We start from the raw sequence: 18,146 nt of genomic DNA, 5'->3' as shown, positions 1-18,146 counted from the left end.
CATGTACGCATATCACGCTGCACCTTGGTCTGACCCGTCATTAAACGAACGTGACAGAAGATCCCACCAAACAAGGACCAAGCAGCGTGCCGAGAAGGAGCAAACGCCTGGGACTCAACAGGAGTTTACGTTAGTAGATGTCCTCCTCGGGTGGGGGAGAATTACGGAGGAGGAGGCCGTCCGTTATCGGAAGGCGATGAAGGAGGATGCCCAGGTAGGAGAGGAGAAACGGCACCAACAGTGCCGGTGACGGAGACCCGAGAGGCAACCCCAAGAAAAATGTTTGGGGGGGCACACGGTGTGGACGACGAGGCAGCAGGAGGCCGTTAAAGGGCGGATCTGCAGGTTAGGAGAGGAGGCCACCATGTTACGGGGGCTATTGGTTCAGAGGGAGCAGGAGTTATTCGGTCAGAGGGAGGCGCTACAGGAGGCTAAAAGGGAGAAGGAAAGAGTAGAGGCACGGCGAGAGGAGCTGGTTAGGCAGCAGAAGGAGCGGGGGTTAATAAAGGAACTGATAGATTAATTTGTATTTTAAGAATAATGACTAAAGGATTTCACCCCAAATACAGTATAAATGTTTGAACGGTGTTAGAGTTATAATGTAGTGTCAACCCACTAACAGAGGGGGAGGAGTTAGAAACTGCTGAGAAAGCATTCCAGGGTGAAGGGGACTGAGGAGCTGTTTAAATGTGGGCGGAGCAAAGTGCCTTTGTGTGTCAGGGGGTATAAAGGCTGTGTATGTATTTTTTGGCGCCAGAGCTCTCCATGATTAAAAATACAGATTATTCTTGCTGGTTGCGGATCTTTGTTTAATTCATGATTAAACCAGAGAATTTACACCCTCTGGGAATTATTCAGAGCATTAAGTTTGATCAATTAGAGATAGAAATTCTCATGACAAATGGTCCTTCGAGCCAGATCTCAAAATATGTCTTTATCGTTCTGAGGACACCGAAAACCGTGCACGGGCGGATGATAGCATCCGTATAGAATAGACCTGGCCTTCGACGTTAAAGTTATAAACAGGCCGGTGATGAATCTTATGAACGATAAAAACGTTAACGAGATTGAAAAAGCATTTAAATCCGAACTGCAAAGAGAAGGTCAGTAATTTTTATTAATGGATTTTGGTGTAATTATTTGAACTTGTATGAGAATAATAATTATTGTGAAGAGCAGAGAATAGTTACCAAAATCTCATAAGAGAATTATAAAGGAAGGAAGAAGGATCCGGAATTGACTCTGGGTAGATAGCTATTACCAAGATAAACTAGTTAATATTGAGATTGTACGAGATACAGTCTTTACAATATAAACATGAAGGGAGATAATTATCGTCGTGTGAGATAGATACATTAAACAAGTCGAGAGTCATAAACAGCTGGGGATTTGCTCTAACTCTGTCTATTTCATAAAACTGGAGCAATTACGACCTCTTGGTTATGGATAGTGTTAGTAAAAATCGTATAAGGTTGTATAACTGTGAGACCTAATGATCCATCGAAATACATGATAATTGTTTCAAGGAAGGGACTAAAATAGGTCGCGTGAGAAAAAAATGGTTGTCCCATCCCTTTCATGAAACTGGGGTTTTAAAAAAAACTCTGGGTTACGGGTTGGATCATTTAAATGGTTAATTACAAAACAGATCATAAACATTGGCTCAAGAGTCGCACCAGATAATATGTGTCACGCTCTGGCTCCGGGACTGTGTATTTTGAGCCAGGGTGTGTTCATTTGGTTGTGGTGTTTTTGGTTGTGTTTCATTGTTTGGTCGTGTGACTCCCAATCAGTGGTAACGAGTGTCAGCTGTCGGCTCGTTATCTCTGATTGGGAGCCATATTTAAACTGTCAGTGTTCACCTTAGTGTTGTGGGTTTTTGTTCCTTGTCAGTCATTGTAACGGAGGACTTCACGTTTCGTCATTGTTTGTTGTTTTCGTGTTTCGGCTTTAATTTAATAAAGTCATGTTCACCTTCAACGCTGCGCATTGGTCCTCCTCATTAGACGATCGTGACAGAAAAACCCACCAAGATGGGACCAAGCAGCGTGTCCAGGAGCCGTCGCCAGGGAGATCCCTCACAGATCTCCTTCGCCTCCTGGACTGGGTCAAGCCGAGTGAGGAGGAGAAGGGCTTGACACTATGGCAGAAGGGCGAGAGGCTGGCGAGCAATATGGAGACCTGGTCCACGGGTAGGAGAGACGCCCCGAAAATTTTTAGGGGGGGGCTCACGACGTCGGACCAGCAGGAGGCCGCGATAGAGCGGTCCAGTGGGTTGCCGGAGAAGGCCGCCGGGTTACGGGGGCCACTGGTCGAAGAGGGGATGGAGGAAGTAGAGGCACGGCGAGAGGTACTGGCGTGTGTTGCCAGTCCGGTCCGGCCCGTTCCAGATCCCGGTGTAGGACCAGTGGTGTGTGTCCCCAGTACAGTCCGGCCCATCCAAGCTTCCCGCACCAAGCCAGTGGTGTGCGTCGTCAGCCCGGCTCTGCCCGTGCCTGCTCTCCGCATCAAGCCTGTGGTGCGTCTCGTCAGCCCGGCTCTGCCCGTTCCTGCTACTCGCACCAAGCCAAGGTTGCGAGTCGTCAGCCGGATTCAGCCCATTCCTGCTACTCGCACCAAGCCAAGGGTGCGAGTCGTCAGCCGGATTCAGCCCATTCCTGCTACTCGCACCAAGCCAAGGGTGCGAGTCGTCAGCCGGATTCAGCCCATTCCTGCTACTCGCACCAAGCCAAGGGTGCGAGTCGTCAGCCGGATTCAGCCCATTCCTGCTACTCGCACCAAGCCAGGGATGCGAGTCTTCAGCCTGGTGAGGCCTGTTCCGGCTCCACGCACCATGCAAAGGGTGCGTATCGTCTGCCAGGTCCGGTCCATTCCTGCCTCACGCGCCAAGCCAGGGGTGCGCGTCGGCAGTCCTGATCCAGCTAACTGGGTCAGATCGGACTGGGGACACTGCGGGGGGATTGTAGTAGGGTGGTGGTCAAGCCCGGAGCCGGAGCCGCCTCCGAGGAGCAATACCCACCCAGCCCTTCCCTATTTGGGGTGTAGGCGCGGTCGGAGTCCGCGCCTTTAGGGGGGGGTACTGTCACGCTCTGGCTCCGGGACTGTGTATTTTGAGCCAGGGTGTGTTCATTTGGTTGTGGTGTTTTTGGTTGTGTTTCATTGTTTGGTCGTGTGACTCCCAATCAGTGGTAATGAGTGTCAGCTGTCGGCTCGTTATCTCTGATTGGGAGCCATATTTAAACTGTCAGTGTTCACCTTAGTGTTGTGGGTTTTTGTTCCTTGTCAGTCATTGTAACGGAGGACTTCACGTTTCGTCATTGTTTGTTGTTTTCGTGTTTCGGCTTTAATTTAATAAAGTCATGTTCACCTTCAACGCTGCGCATTGGTCCTCCTCATTAGACGATCGTGACAATATGTCCCAGGAAAATAATTCTGGATTGAATTATTACTAAACGGGGGGATTTCTTATTTTTCCACCATGGGAAATAAATATTCTAAAGAGGTCCGAGAATTAACGGGGAATGAAAGATATATGTTAAGGGGATCGAATAAATATGTTTTATGGATCCATTTGGATGAAGAGGTATGGATTTATTGGGCATCTCGATGTGGAGAAATTAGAGGCTAAACTGTGGAACGGATTTGAAGAAACAGCGAGGGGTGGGGCTAGACACAGCGAGAGTATGGCTTTTGGAGAGTCAGGAAAGACTAGAGAATTTTGCTAGAGAGTGTAAGGCCCCGTGTAAATACTGTAACAACACAGGTCATAACCATCGCGACTGCAGAGCTAAGGGAAAGGGCAATGTCTGGGAAATGACAGTCTATTTTTTGGTTCCACGGGAAAAATGTTTGAAGAAGTGATTTGTGTCGATTGAGAATTGGCTAAAAACACCACGAAGCGATTATTTGAGAGGTACCTATACATTTCTAACGATATATACGTATGAACTTTCTCACCCAAACGTAGACGTACGTCATGGGTGAGAAAATAGAGAATATTTACATTTGCATTTTTGGTCATTTAGCAGACGCTCTTGTCCAGAGCGACTTGCAGGAGCAATTGGGGTTGGGTGCCTTGCTCGGGGGCACATCGGCAGATTTTTCGCCTGGTCGGCTCGGGGATTGGAACCGGCGACCTCTCGGTTGCTGACACGGTGCTCTTGGTTACTGGGCAACCTGCCGCCCCATATGAGTTCAAGGTTGTGCCGTTGTTTGATTATGTGATAAGGTTATGTGATAAGGTTTAATGGGTAATCGGACCATAACTAATGTGGTTATAGAAGTAATGTATAAATAGTAGAGAGCCAATAGAGGGTTCCATTGAACTATTATGTTTTGTTGGACATTTCAATGGCATAAGGTGAAATCTGTGTGTATGAGTGAATTCAACGGCTGGTATGAATGGTAACCGGATACTACTGAGTATTTGGTTTGTTGATGTTGAATGGAAGATTTGAAGTGTGGTTGGGGTTAAATAGAAAGACTCACTTATTCAATAGGGAATGGGTGTAGGGAGAGAGAGTTTTTACGTGTATTAAAAGTTGAATTAGATAGCTTTAGAAGTATTCTAGATAGGTCTATGAAAATATGTTACAAGTACGAATGACATTATTTCCTAAGAAGGAAGATGATTAGGGCAGGTCCCCGCGCCTCCCCCGTTGTGTAGGAAGGAGCAGGGGGGGAGGGGGGAGAGACAGTACATAGTTCAGATGATAGGAATATCATTAAATGTATGCTTATCAACGATATCAAGTATTTGTTTTATTAATTAGGGCCGAATCAGAGAGAACAGTTAATGAAATTGAATAGCGAACTGAAATGGCGATAGAGCTGTGAAAATTGAGTTGAGGACAAAGGAGAATAATTTATGGCTCTGGTTAGGGGGAAAAAATAGACGGTCCAGCGAGTTAGATTGAGCTGTAAGATTTCAAGTAGAGGTCTAAATACTTGACTGGAAGGAAGTGCTTTGATACATTTAAATGGTTATTACTTTATTGTATAGGTTGGGTAACACCAATGGTGTATGAAAATAAATGGTGATTTCTAAAACGATAATTTGGTTTCGTTACGTGAACAATGGGATATCGTTTTTACTATTAGGATGACGGATTGAATAAACATTGGTTATAAGTATGAAGTTATTAAACAATAGGTTTATATTTTAAAAACATCAATGCAACAGGTTGCAATGATTAAAGTAATAGTAAATTGGGAAAATAAAGGTACAAATAATGAATAACGAGTATGACTAAACTGAAACGTTTGAACTGATATAACTGAACTGTAACGTTTGATGTTTGACATAGCAAAATACTGGTTAAATAATTAGACTGAAATAATTTGGTTTATCATTGAAATATAAATATGCACCGACTTTAACTAATTAGGTGGGAATAATTTGATTTAAATAAATAGACTAACGTACTTTAAATAACGGAAGAATATTACGTTAACTACGAAAAACAGACAAAACCTGTTCCGAGTGGAAACAGGAGGGAGAACCGCGTTGGGGTATATTTAAAGAAGCAGTGAGAGAGAGAGAGAGAGAGTAGGAGGGGGCTGTCACGATCGTCTACGAAATGAGTGGACCAAGGCGCAGCGTGCGATACGAACATGACTTTAATTGGTAAAGTACACGAAACAAAACAAAACACGATCGTAAAGTCCACAGTGACAATGACTGACAAGGAACAAAAACCCACCAACACAAGGTGAAAACAGACAGTTTAAATATGGCTCCCAATCAGAGATAACGAGCCAACAGCTGACACTCGTTACCTCTGATTGGGAGTCACTCGATCAACCAAGAAAACACAACCAAAGACAACCAACCAAAACACAACAAAACGAACACACCCTGGCTCAACATACAAAGTCCCGGAGCCAGAGCGTGACAGTACCCCCCCTAAAGGCGCGGACTGCGACCGCGCCTCAAAAACCCCAAACAGGGGAGGGCTGGGTGGGCATTACTCCTCGGAGGCGGCTCCGGCTCCGGGCTTGACCACCACCCTTCTTCAATCCCCCCGTAGCGCCCCCGGTCCGATCTGACCCAGCTGGTAGGATCTGGACTGACGACGCGCACCCCTGGCTTGGCGCGTGAGGCAGGAACGGACCGGACCTGGCTGACGATACGCACCCTAGGCTTGATGCGTGGAGCCGGAACGAGCCTCACCAGGCTGACGACTCGCATCCCTGGCTTGGTGCGAATAGCAGGAGTGGGCTGGATCAGGCTGACGGCTCGCACCCTTGGCTTGGTGCGAGTAGCAGGGACGAGCTGAACCAGGCTGACGACTCGCACCCTTGGCTTGGTGCGAGTAGCAGGAATGGGCTGGACCAGGCCGACGACTCGTACCCCTGGCTTGGTGCGAGTAGCAGGAACGGGCTGGACCAGGCTGACGACTCGCACCCTTGGCTTGGTGCGAGTAGCAGGAACGGGCTGGACCAGGCTGACGACTCGCACCCTTGGCTTGGTGCGAGTAGCAGGAACGGGCTGGAACAGGCTGACGACTCGCACCCTTGGCTTGGTGCGAGTAGCAGGAACAGGCTGGACCAGGCTGACGACTCGCACCCTTGGCTTGGTGCGAGTAGCAGGAACGGGCTGGACCAGGCTGGCGACTCGCACCCCTGGTTTGGTGCGAGTGGCAGGAACAGGCCGGGTCGGGCTGGCGACGCACACCGTAGGTTTTGTGCGTAGAGCAGGAACAGGCCGGGCTGGGCTGGCGACGCACACCGTAGGTTTTGTGCGTGGAGCAGGAACAGGCCGGGCTGGGCTGGCGACGCACACCGTAGGTTTTGTGCGTGGAGCAGGAACAGGCCGGGCTGGGCTGGCGACGCACACCGTAGGTTTTGTGCGTGGAGCAGGAACCGGCCGGGCTGGGCTGGCGACGCACCCCGTAGGCTTTGTGCGTAGAGCAGGAACAGGCCGGGCTGGGCTGGCGACGCACACCGTAGGTTTTGTGCGTGGAGCAGGAACAGGCCGGCCTGGGCTGGCAACGCACACCGTAGGCTTTGTGCGTAGAGCAGGAACAGGCCGGGCTGGGCTGGCGACGCACACCTTAGGTTTTGTGCGTGGAGCAGGAACAGGCCGGGCTGGGCTGGCGACGCACACCGCAGGCTTTGTGCGAGGAGCAGGAACAGGTCGGGCTGGGCTGGCCACGTACACCGTAGGCTTTGTACGTGGAGCAGGAACAGGTCGGGCTGGGCTGGCCACGCACACCGTAGGCTTTGTACGTGGAACAGGAACAGGCCGGGCTGGGCTGGCGACGCACACCGTAGGTTTTGTGCGCGGAGCAGGAACAGGCCGGGCTGGGCTGGCGACGTACACCGTAGGCTTAGTACGTGGAGCAGGAACCGGCCGGGCTGGACTGGCGACGCACACCGTGGGCTTGGTGCGTGGAGTAGGAACATGCCGGTCCGTACTGGGAACACACACCACTGGCCTTAACCGGGGATCAGGAACGGGCCGGACCGGACTGGTAACACACCTCAGTCTCTCACGCCGTGCCTCAACTACTTCCCTCCCTCTACTCGCCAATGGCTCCCGTAATCCGGTAGCCTTCTCTCCACGTCTCCCTGTGGCAGCCTCCTGCTGCCCAGCCGCCCAAGCCATATGCCCCCCCCAAAAAACTTTTTGGGGTTGCCTCTCGTCCCTCCGACGATGGCCCTGCTGACGCCGTTGCTCCTCTCTCAGTCGCCTCTCCACTGTTTTACTCCATGGCCGGCGATCCATCCCATCCAGGATTTCCTCCCAAGTCCAAGACCCTTTACCATCCAACATCTCCTCCCATGTCCAGACCCTTGGCTCCTGGACACGCTGCTTCGTCCTGGTACGGTGGGTTTTTCTGTCACGATCGTCTACGAAATGAGTGGACCAAGGCGCAGCGTGCGATACGAACATGACTTTAATTGGTAAAGTACACGAAACAAAACAAAACACGATCGTAAAGTCCACAGTGACAATGACTGACAAGGAACAAAAACCCACCAACACAAGGTGAAAACAGACAGTTTAAATATGGCTCCCAATCAGAGATAACGAGCCGACAGCTGACACTCGTTACCTCTGATTGGGAGTCACTCGATCAACCAAGAAAACACAACCAAAGACAACCAACCAAAACACAACAAAACGAACACACCCTGGCTCAACATACAAAGTCCCGGAGCCAGAGCGTGACAGGGGCCAGTACCCACTGATAGCCTTACCTAATCTATTGGCGGGGAATGAAAGGGGCCCCAGCAACCTTAGATGTATACAGTAATAATAATAATATGCCATTTAGCAGACAGGCCATGAACACAGAGGACGTGGCCAGAGCGGTAGAAGGAATGACCCACCCCAAAACAGGAATAGTAAGGTTTGGGCTGCCGTTAGAGGGCAATGGGTTTCAGGGGATGCCCAGAGGACACTTTTGCCATGGGCCGATCACGGAGAGTATGTTGGGAAAATAACTGAATTGTGTAATAGCCTCAGAGAGACATGCAATCCATCATGAGCAGAATAACAGACAGGACAGAGCCAAGAAAGAGGAGGAAAGAAATGAAAAAGAGAGAGAAGCCTAACAGACGTCTATTTCCCAGCTTTGAGCGTGAGGAAGATAAGGCGTGACTAGTCCTTGAGGGAAAAAGAGTAGAACCCTTTGATCCAAATTGTGAGGTGTTTGAATTGGCTACTATTGACTTAGCACTTCAACAGGAACAATAGAAGGGGAGACAGATTTTCCTAGGGGGTTGATAAAATAATTGATAATGGATAATTTGAGATGAGATCACATGTAGCAGATTTAGGGTAATCAATTAAATAATCATTGTATACTCAAGGAATTTTGAGTGGTTTTATGGATTAGTTATGAGGAATTAGATTGATACAAACAATTATTGATGGGTTAGGACTGGGGATATCTGTATCATGTTTTGTGTGTACTACCATCTTTAGATTACTGATGGTAATTGAAGGTTAACAAAATGTATAACCAGGAGAAAGAGATTAGCTTATCTCATTGGAATGTTGCCCAGGGCTAGGGGGAGCAGTAGTGAAGTTAGGCAGTATTTAGGTCGTAAAAGTGAGCTACCAAATTAAGTTGGGCCTGGCTATTTGTGGTTGTTGTTTTTCAAATTGGGTTTTTCAAATAAAAAACAACACACCTAGTATGATGGTTATAAAGGGTTGTTATGTTGAATTTAGGGGATTTTCAACAGTTCATAGGTGGTGTTTACTATGCTGTGGGATAGAACGGTTTGTTGGGTGATTTCAATGGCCTCTGGGCTCTGTTTTGACTTTCTGGTGTTGATTGGTCATCCACACTGGTGGTTCTGGGGGCATGAGAGGAGGACTTTGGGATGGTTTATTTTATCAAATTGAGGGTAATTTATAGTGCTGTGAAAAGTGTGAAGAAGATTATAATTTGGTAATAATAGGATTTGAAACATTAAAATAACAGAAGAGGGAGAGAGCTTTCCCTGAATGAAAGATACCTGTTGCTAGTCAAATGTACTAATCTTGGATTACTTTGACGGGATAGAAGTAAGTTGAGATATTATCAAATGTTGTAATTTACATTTCATTTTTTATTATGCTTTAATAAACAACAAGTTGGTATTTGAAACTAAATTAATGCAATGAGCTGCAGTAATCAGAGGAAGGCACAATGTAATGCGAAACAGCTATTGCCTAGATCATTGATTTAGTAATAAGATCAGGAAGATAGTAATAATAGGAAGCTGGACAGGATAATTTAAGATAGGGACTAGCTGTCCAGAAATAGATGAAGAATGATGAGCTTTTTGGGAATGATAGACTGCTGTAAAGCTTGGGTACTCCATTATGTACTGCATACTGGTAAATTAAGTGATCTTATCTATGGGAAGGCAATGGCAGCCCATGGTAAAATCATTTGGAACTCTGAGGAGGAAGAACAATTTATGAAGGGGAAAGAGTTGCTCACTTCCCAAACAGTCTTAGCTTTTCTTACATATAACAGGGATTTTACCCAAATGGTAGAGAGTAAAGAGGGATATATGACATTGGTCGTGATTTAAAGATGGTGATGAGGGAGTTTTTTTTAGTGGGCTATTAGATATAACTGGATTAATCACGAACATAGAGTTTTTTTATTCTTTGTTGCTAGGCAGAAGATTTAGGTGACCTAGGGTCGAAGTGCTTGCTCTTACTTCAATCCATGGCTGTCTTTGGTCTCTCTTCAAACATTGTGAAGGGAGCAGCACCAGGGTTGAGCAGAGTTCAGGCTAAAACCTGTCTCTCCTTTGCTATCTTCTTGATTGATTACAGCATGAAGGGGGGTTTGTGTTACGTTTGAAAGATTTAAGTATGGACCTGTCATGTCCAACCATCAGTCTTCTGGTCAAGCCCAGGAGAGCCGGGGTAGAACAGAGTTTGAACTAAATATGAGTGTTTTTACAAGATAAGAGATTGATTGATTGGATTACTATTGATTCTGAACTGAATGAAAGTCAAATTTAGCCGCCATAAAAGACAAAAGAAGTGGGAGGAGCAATAAAGAAGCAAGGGACAGTCTCAAAAATAAATAAGGGATAGCAATTGGATGATAAATTACCAATATTACCTAAGTGATTGTTTAGGTAGGTGGTAATATTGACACATGAGCAGAACCATGTGTCAAGAGGGGGGAAGAGGCTAGTGGTATGATTAAATAATATACGAAGGAGAGGACAAAATACTTTTTTTTAAAAACGTTTTTTTTAGATACAGTCTAGAAAGAGAATACTGATGTGAGCGGTATGTCAGAGGTTTTGTGCCCCACAGGTGAACTAAAGGAGAAGGTGACCCACTCTATCTAACCAGGTGACTGGTGAGCATTCAGTCCCTAAAGAAGAAAGACTGGAAGCAGGCCTGTTGGGAAGGGTCCTATCAGGTGATATTGGTCACTGCCTTTGCCATTAGAATAGCAGAAAGAGCAACCTGGGTCCACGTTACCCACTGCAAAAATGTAAGAACACATAAAAGCACCACTGAACACACACAGAGTTAGAGAGAAGAACTGGACCAATAGGGTCTGGGGATCACCTCTGTTAACGAAGATCTCCTACCCCGACCTATCATCACTGTAGTGTGTTCTCAGGGTGTGAGTATGGGGTGATACCAAGCAGAAAGACTGAGGACAGGAGAGGGTTGGCGGTTTTTGGGAATAGGGGTAACTTGAGCTGCATCATAGTCTAGGCAATGGTCTTGATATGTCAAGATCCACCACCAATTACGCTATGCCCTTACCATTGTTAAGAAGTAAAAGAGAAGAGAAGCGACCCGACATACTGACCGTCAAGGACGAGTGGCCTACAAAATGGGAGTCAGAGAAGGGCAGACTGTCGGATTCAAAATAAGGGTTAGGGACGTAGCCAATGGGTGGGGTACATGTCAATAAGCAAGCAACGTGGGATTATAGAATCCCATTGTATTTATGTTCAGCTCCCTCGGCGGATTGTTCCTGGGCTCAGGTGTTTAGACATACTGGGGGATGGAGATATGAGACGGGGGGGGGGGGGACGGGGGGGGGGCTGGACGTCCAGATGGAGGATAAGAAGGTATAACGACATCCCCACGGAGATGGTAGTAATAATAGTAAAGGTCACTAAAGAGGACATGAAAAGAACTTACTGGGCTTGCGCGGACAAATACGGACACGATACCTGTCTACGATTACATTTGGTGGAGTTGAAAGAGATGGAGGGCTCATGTCCTGTCATTAATCCATTAATAGCGATTGACCGAGTAAATCAGTCAAAGGATGACGGAGTCAATTCAACTAACCCGTCCACGATAAAATATTTTCTCCTCCAAGAATGGAACCAAGGGGAAGTAGAGGGAGTCCCGGATGAAAATCTCTGGTTAAAGTGGATGAAGTACACTGCTAGGGCCTTGGGGGAGACCAATTGTTATGCATGCTCCATTGGGCGACCGACAATGTTGACCGCCCCAGTGCCAAAGGAAATGTTTACCTGTGTATTAGACCTGGGGTCCAATCAAAAATAGCACAATTGCACAGGAATTGGGCTAGCAAAGTTGACTTACTCGGCTAGCCCACCTAGGTTCACTTTAACTCCTGGCGAATACCAGTGTTACAGACATAGAAATGGCACCCGTAACTTGGGTGATTTTGATGGCTGTAAGGAGATAATTAATGTGACTGATTTAGATAGGGGAGGGGGGAAAGAAATTATGAACCTTACCATTCCTCTGACTGATGTGTGGTGGGCATGTACTAACAAAGGGAGCATTCAACAGACATTACCAGAAGGATGGGTGGGTACTTGTGCCCCAGTATTGATGGTCCAAGCTGTAAGAATTAGTCATCAAAGACCAGTGGCAGGAAGAATAATCAGGAGGAGAAGAAATATAGGTCAGGAAGGAAATAACCCAATTTGGATAGATGGTATAGGCATCCCCAGGGGTGTTCCAGACGAATACAAAGTTATGAATCAAATATGGGAGGGTTTTACCACAACATTTTTCTGGTGGGTGACAATAAACAAGAATGTGGATTGGATTAATTATATCTATTACAACCTACAACGATTTATTAACCAGAATAGAGATGCAGTAAAGGGGATCTCCGAACAATTATCCGCCATCCCACTCATGACTTAGTAAAAGAGGTTGACTCTAGATCAGGCAGAAAGGGCCGGTGTCTATAGAATGATAAGCCATTGTTGCACATTTTATCCCTAACAACACCACACCGGATGGGACAGTCACCAGAGCTCTTGCAGAATTAACTGCACTAAGTGAAGAATGAGCTGAGAACTCAGAAGTTAGTACATCGTGGATAGGGTGGTTTGATGAAATGTTTGGTAAATGGAAAACCATAGCAGCCACCATCTTAGGGGCGGTCAGTGTTTGCATGGGTATTCTTGTATTATGTGGTTGTTGTCTTGTTCCCTGTGTCCGAGGATTGGTGAGTAAGGCGTGGTGAAATGCAGTATCTCAACAATGATGAGAGATGGAACAACTCCGGACTCTGACCAGGGGAATGTGAAAAACGATCCTCCAGGCTTGGTGGATGACGAGGATTTTGACCCTGAAAGACCGCAATTGGATGAAATGTTTAGTAGTTCTGACGTAATCTCTGAGATTAATCATGCTTGTAAATACATTTATCCTGAATGTGAAAACATTTAGTCAAAGGGGTGGATTAATAGATTAATTTGTATTTTAAGAATAATGACTAAAGGATTTCACCCCAAATACAGTATAATAATAATAATAATATGCCATTTAGTAGACGCTTTTATCCAAAGCGACTTACAGTCATGCGTGCATACATTTTTGTGTATGGGTGGTCCCGGGGATCGAACCCACTACCTTGGCGTTTCAAGCGCCGTGCTCTACCAGCTGAGCTACAGAGGATAAATGTATGAACGGTGTTAGAGTTATAATGTAGTGTCAACCCACTAACAGAGGGGGAGGAGTTAGAAACTGCTGAGAAAGCATTCCAGGGTGAAGGGGACTGAGGAGCTGTTTAAAGGTGGGCGGAGCAAAGTGCCTTTGTGTGTCAGGGGGTATAAAGGCTGTGTATGTATTTTTTGGCGCCAGAGCTCTCCATGATTAAAAATACAGATTATTCTTGCTGGTTGCGGACCTTTGTTTAATTCATGATTAAACCAGAGAATTTACACCCTCTGGGAATTATTCAGAGCATTAAGTTTGATTAATTAGAGATAGAAATTCTCGTGACAGGAACCCAGTCCTGCTCCTCGCACCAAGCAAGTGGTGCGTGTCGCCAGTCCGGTCCGGCCCGTTCCTGCTCCCCGCACCAAGCCAGTGGTGCGTGTTCCCAGTACGGCCCGGCCCGTTCATGCCCCTCGCACCAAGCCTGTGGTGCGCGTCGCCAGTCCGGCCCGGCCCGTTCCTGCTCCTCGCACCAAGCCAGGGGTGCGCGTCGCCAGCCCGGCCCGGCCTGTTCCTGCTCCTCGCACCAAGCCAGTGGTGCGCGTCGCCGGCCCGGCCTGTTCCTGCTCCTCGCACCAAGGCTGTGGTGCGCGTCGCCAACCCGGCCCGGCCTGTTCCTGCTCCTCGCACCAAGCCAGTGGTGTGCGTCGCCAGCCCGGCCCGGCCTGTTCCTGCTCCTCGCACCAAGCCAGTGGTGCGCGTTGCCAGCCCGGCCCGGCCTATTCCTGCTCCTCGCACCAAGCCAGTCAGTCCAGCTCCGGTCAGCGGCTCCACTCCGGAGCCAGAGCAGTCCGCTCCACCGGTGCCTGATCCAGCTCCGGTCAGCGGCTCCACTCCGGAGCCAGAGCATGACGTCAGCCCCTCTCCAGGTTTGGGGTCTCCCACACCACGGTCCAGACAGGGCCTGGCGTATCGTGGGAGGAAGGAGAGGGGAAGCAGCGCGCCGAGGTCCAGACCAGACCAGGGGTGCAACAGGGAGGCGGAGAGTGAGAGGTCATCACGCCCTGAGCCGGATCCGCCTCCGAGGCGGAATGCCCACCCGGCCCCTACCCTGTTATGTTTATGTTGTGCGGTCGGAGTCCGGACCTTTGGGGGGAGGGGGGGGTACTGTCACGCCCTGACTCAGGGGACGCTTATATGTTGAGTCAGGGTGTGTATATTCCTTGTTGTGCTTTTTCTATGTGGCTTGTCTAGTATGTTTAGTTCTATGTTGGCCGGTGTGGTTCCCAATCAGAGGCAGCTGTCGCTCGTTGTCTCTGATTGGGGACCATACTTAGGCAGCCTATTGGCACTGTCTAGTTGTGGGATCTTGTTCCGGTTAAGGTATGTTGTGTGTGCTACCTTGGACTTCACGTTTCGTTTCCTTTGTTGTTTTGTCATGTGTATAACAGTTAAAATAAACATGTACGCATATCACGCTGCGCCTTGGTCTGACCCGTCATTAAACGAACGTGACAGTGTGTGTGTGATTGTGTGGGCAGAGACAGGTGTGCTGGAGTCAGAGCAGATCCCCACCAGCTGCAACCTGTTCCATAATCAAGACCTCTACAAATACTTAATCCTGCCACTTCCACACTGCCAGATCGTAATCGCTGCTCATTCTGCCCGCTCTGACTCTGGTCCCTGTCTCCAGTCCCACGTCTCGTCATGCTGCTACTCTGTCCTGGATTCCCCACTCTACTACTCCCTTGGATTCCGCTCCGGACCTGTTCACCCTGTCTCAACCCCCCTCGCTCCAGCCGCAGCCTCCGCACCTGGTTTCCAGCAGTTTCCCCTGACCTGCACTCCATCTTCCCCCTGTGTCTCAATAAATATCTTGGTTACTTCATCCCAGTCTCCTCGTCTGAATCTGCTCTTGGGTTCCCCTGTTCCACTCCGCGTGACAGTACGATCTGGCCAAAGAGATTAACCCAGCAGATTCTGCTACTCTCCACCAAACCCTCGTCGGCCGAGGCACCCTGCTCGAGCAACATGACCAAGCCCTGAAGACCCTTCTGGAGCACATCAAAGAGTTTTCACAGAGCCTGTCTGATCTACAGGGCTGACAGGGCCGTTTGTTCCGACTCCCGAGCATTACGATGGCATCCTCGGAGACTGCAGATCCTTTTTCGTACAATGTTCACTAGTATTTGAGCAACAGCCCTACTCTTATGCTAGCGAACGGGCCAGGATTTCCTTTCTGATTGGCTGCCTCCGTGGAGCAGCGCTTTCCTGGGCCACGGCGGTTTGGGAGAGACAGTCCCCCATCTGCTTCTCCTACTCCAGATTCACAGAGGAGATGAAGAAAGTCTTTGACCACCCGGTCTGCGGTAAGGATGCTGCTAAACGACTCCTGTCCCTCCGTCAAGGCCCCCATAGTGTTGCTGAGATGGCATGTGAGTTCCGCACCCTCGCCGCTGAGAGCAGCTGGAATGAGGAGGCCCTTAAGGGAGCATTCTGGAACGCGCTCAATGAGACCCTCATGGACGAGTTGGTGCCCAGGGATGAGCCTGATGGACTTGATGAACTCATCTCTCTCGCTATCTGCATCGACAACCGTCTCCAGGAGCGTCGGAGGGAGAGGGTAGGGAGGGTTGCATGTCCCATTACATCTGCTTCAGTGCGTTGTCGTCCTTCTCCAACTGCATCCCATCCCCAGGCTCGTCCAGATCCTGAACCCATGCAGCTTGGCCGGGCCCGTATCTCTCCAGAGGAGAGGCAACGACGAATCGGCGCTAGGAGCTGCCTATACTGTGGCCAGGTTGGTCACTTTGTCTCCACTCGTTCCCTGCGTCCAGCAAAAGAGGGGGGCTCGGCAGTAGTGGGGGATATACTGTTGAGCCAAATCACCTGCCCATCTTCCCCCAGACCCCTGCTTGAAGGCAACCTTGTGTGGTAGAGCCAGACTTTTCCTCTGTCTGCTCTCATCGATTCGGACGCCGACGAGAGCTTCCTGGACCGAGGTGTCGTTACCCAGTTGGGCCTGGACACTGTCCCACTCGATTCACCCTTCGATGCCAACACTCTCAATGGACAGCTCCTCACCCGTGCCCGTGAGAGAACCGTCCCGTTCATCCTGAATCTCTCTGGAAATCACCAGGAAAAGATCAGTTTCCATATAATCGACTGTCCTTACGCTCCCCTGGTTCTTGGCCATCCATGGTTAAAGCTACACAACCCACAGATTGACTGGACCGCGAGAAAGGTAACCACTTGGAGTTCATTTTGTCACTCTAATTGTTTACATTCTGCCCTTCCCCCTGCCTTGTCTGTGCCCAAGTTCATTCCAGAACCTTCGGACCTGTCATCAGTTCCTCCCGAGTATCACGATTTAGCTCCTGTGTTCAGCAAGCACCACTTCCTGTCGCTGCAGCCTCATCGACCGTACGACTGCGCCATTGACCTCCAGCCTGGAGCTCCTCTCCCCAGTAGCCGGTTGTTTAACCTCTCTCGTCCTGAACAAGAGGCTATGGAGAGGTACATGCAGGATTCTCTGGCTGCAGGACTTATCAAGCCATCTTCCTCCCCGGTGGGTGCTGGGTTTTTCTTTGTGAAGAAGAAGGATGGGTCACTGAGGCCGTGCATAGACTTCCATGGGCTGAATAATATCACTGTTAAGAACAAGTACCCCTTGCCACTCATCAGCTCTGCTTTTGCCCCCCTCCATGGTGCCACAGTGTTTACCAAACTCGACCTCTGGAATGCCTACCACCTTGTCCGCATAAGAGAGGGGGACGAGTGGAATACTGTGTTCAACACGCCACTTGGTCACTTTTAGTATTTGGTCATGCCTTTTGGTCTTACTAACACCCCTGCTGTTTTCCAGAACCTAGTCAATGACGTGCTGAGGGATGTGATTGGACGCTTCGTTTTTGTCTATTTAGTTGACATCCTGATTTTTTCCAAGGGCCCTGAGGCTCACCAACAACACGTTCACCAAGTTCTTCAACGGCTGTTGGAGAATAAGCTTTTTGTTAAAGTTGAAAAATGTGAGTTCCATGCTGCCACAGTGTCTTTCCTGGGTTATATTATTGCACAGGGACAGTTACATAGTGGCCTGCGCCCTCCAACCTGAAGCAGCTACAGCATTTCCTGGGTTTTGCACATTTTTACAGACGTTTCATCCGCCACTACAGCCGTCTGGCAGCACCTCTCACCACTCTCACCTCCACCTCCACTCTGTTCCACTGGACTCCTGCGGCAGAGGCAGCATTCCTGGAACTCAAGCGTCGCTTCACCTCCGCTCTGGTCCTTACTCAGCCCGACCAGAACTCCAGTTCATCGTGGAGGTGGACGCCTCTGACACCGGGGTAGGTTCTGTTCTGTCTCAACGTTGCCCCTCTGATCAGAAGGTCCACCCATGTGCATTATTTTCCCGTAAGCTCTCACCTGCAGAGGAATTTTGACATTGGAAACCGGGAACTCCTGGCAGTTAAGCTGGCTCTGGAGGAATGGCGTCACTGGCTGGAGGGCTCTGTAACCCCCCTCATCATGTGGACTGACCATAAAAACCTGTCCTACATCCAGACCGCCAAATGTCTGAACTCCTGGCAAGCCAGGTGGGCCTTGTTCTTCGGTAGATTCAATTTTACACTCACTTATCGCCCCGGTTCAAAGAATACCAAGCCTGATGCCCTCTCTCGCCAGTTCACTACCGACAACACGGGTACCGAGCCAGAAGCCATTGTGCCATCCACCTGCATCGTTGCCGCCGTCACCTGGGAGATCGAGTCCCGTATCCATC

The sequence above is a fragment of the Coregonus lavaretus genome (assembly GCF_964263955.1).
Source record: "Coregonus lavaretus genome assembly, chromosome: 3".
In the NCBI taxonomy this organism is placed as follows: Eukaryota; Metazoa; Chordata; class Actinopteri; order Salmoniformes; family Salmonidae; genus Coregonus; species Coregonus lavaretus.
Note: the sequence above shows the minus strand (reverse complement) of the source record.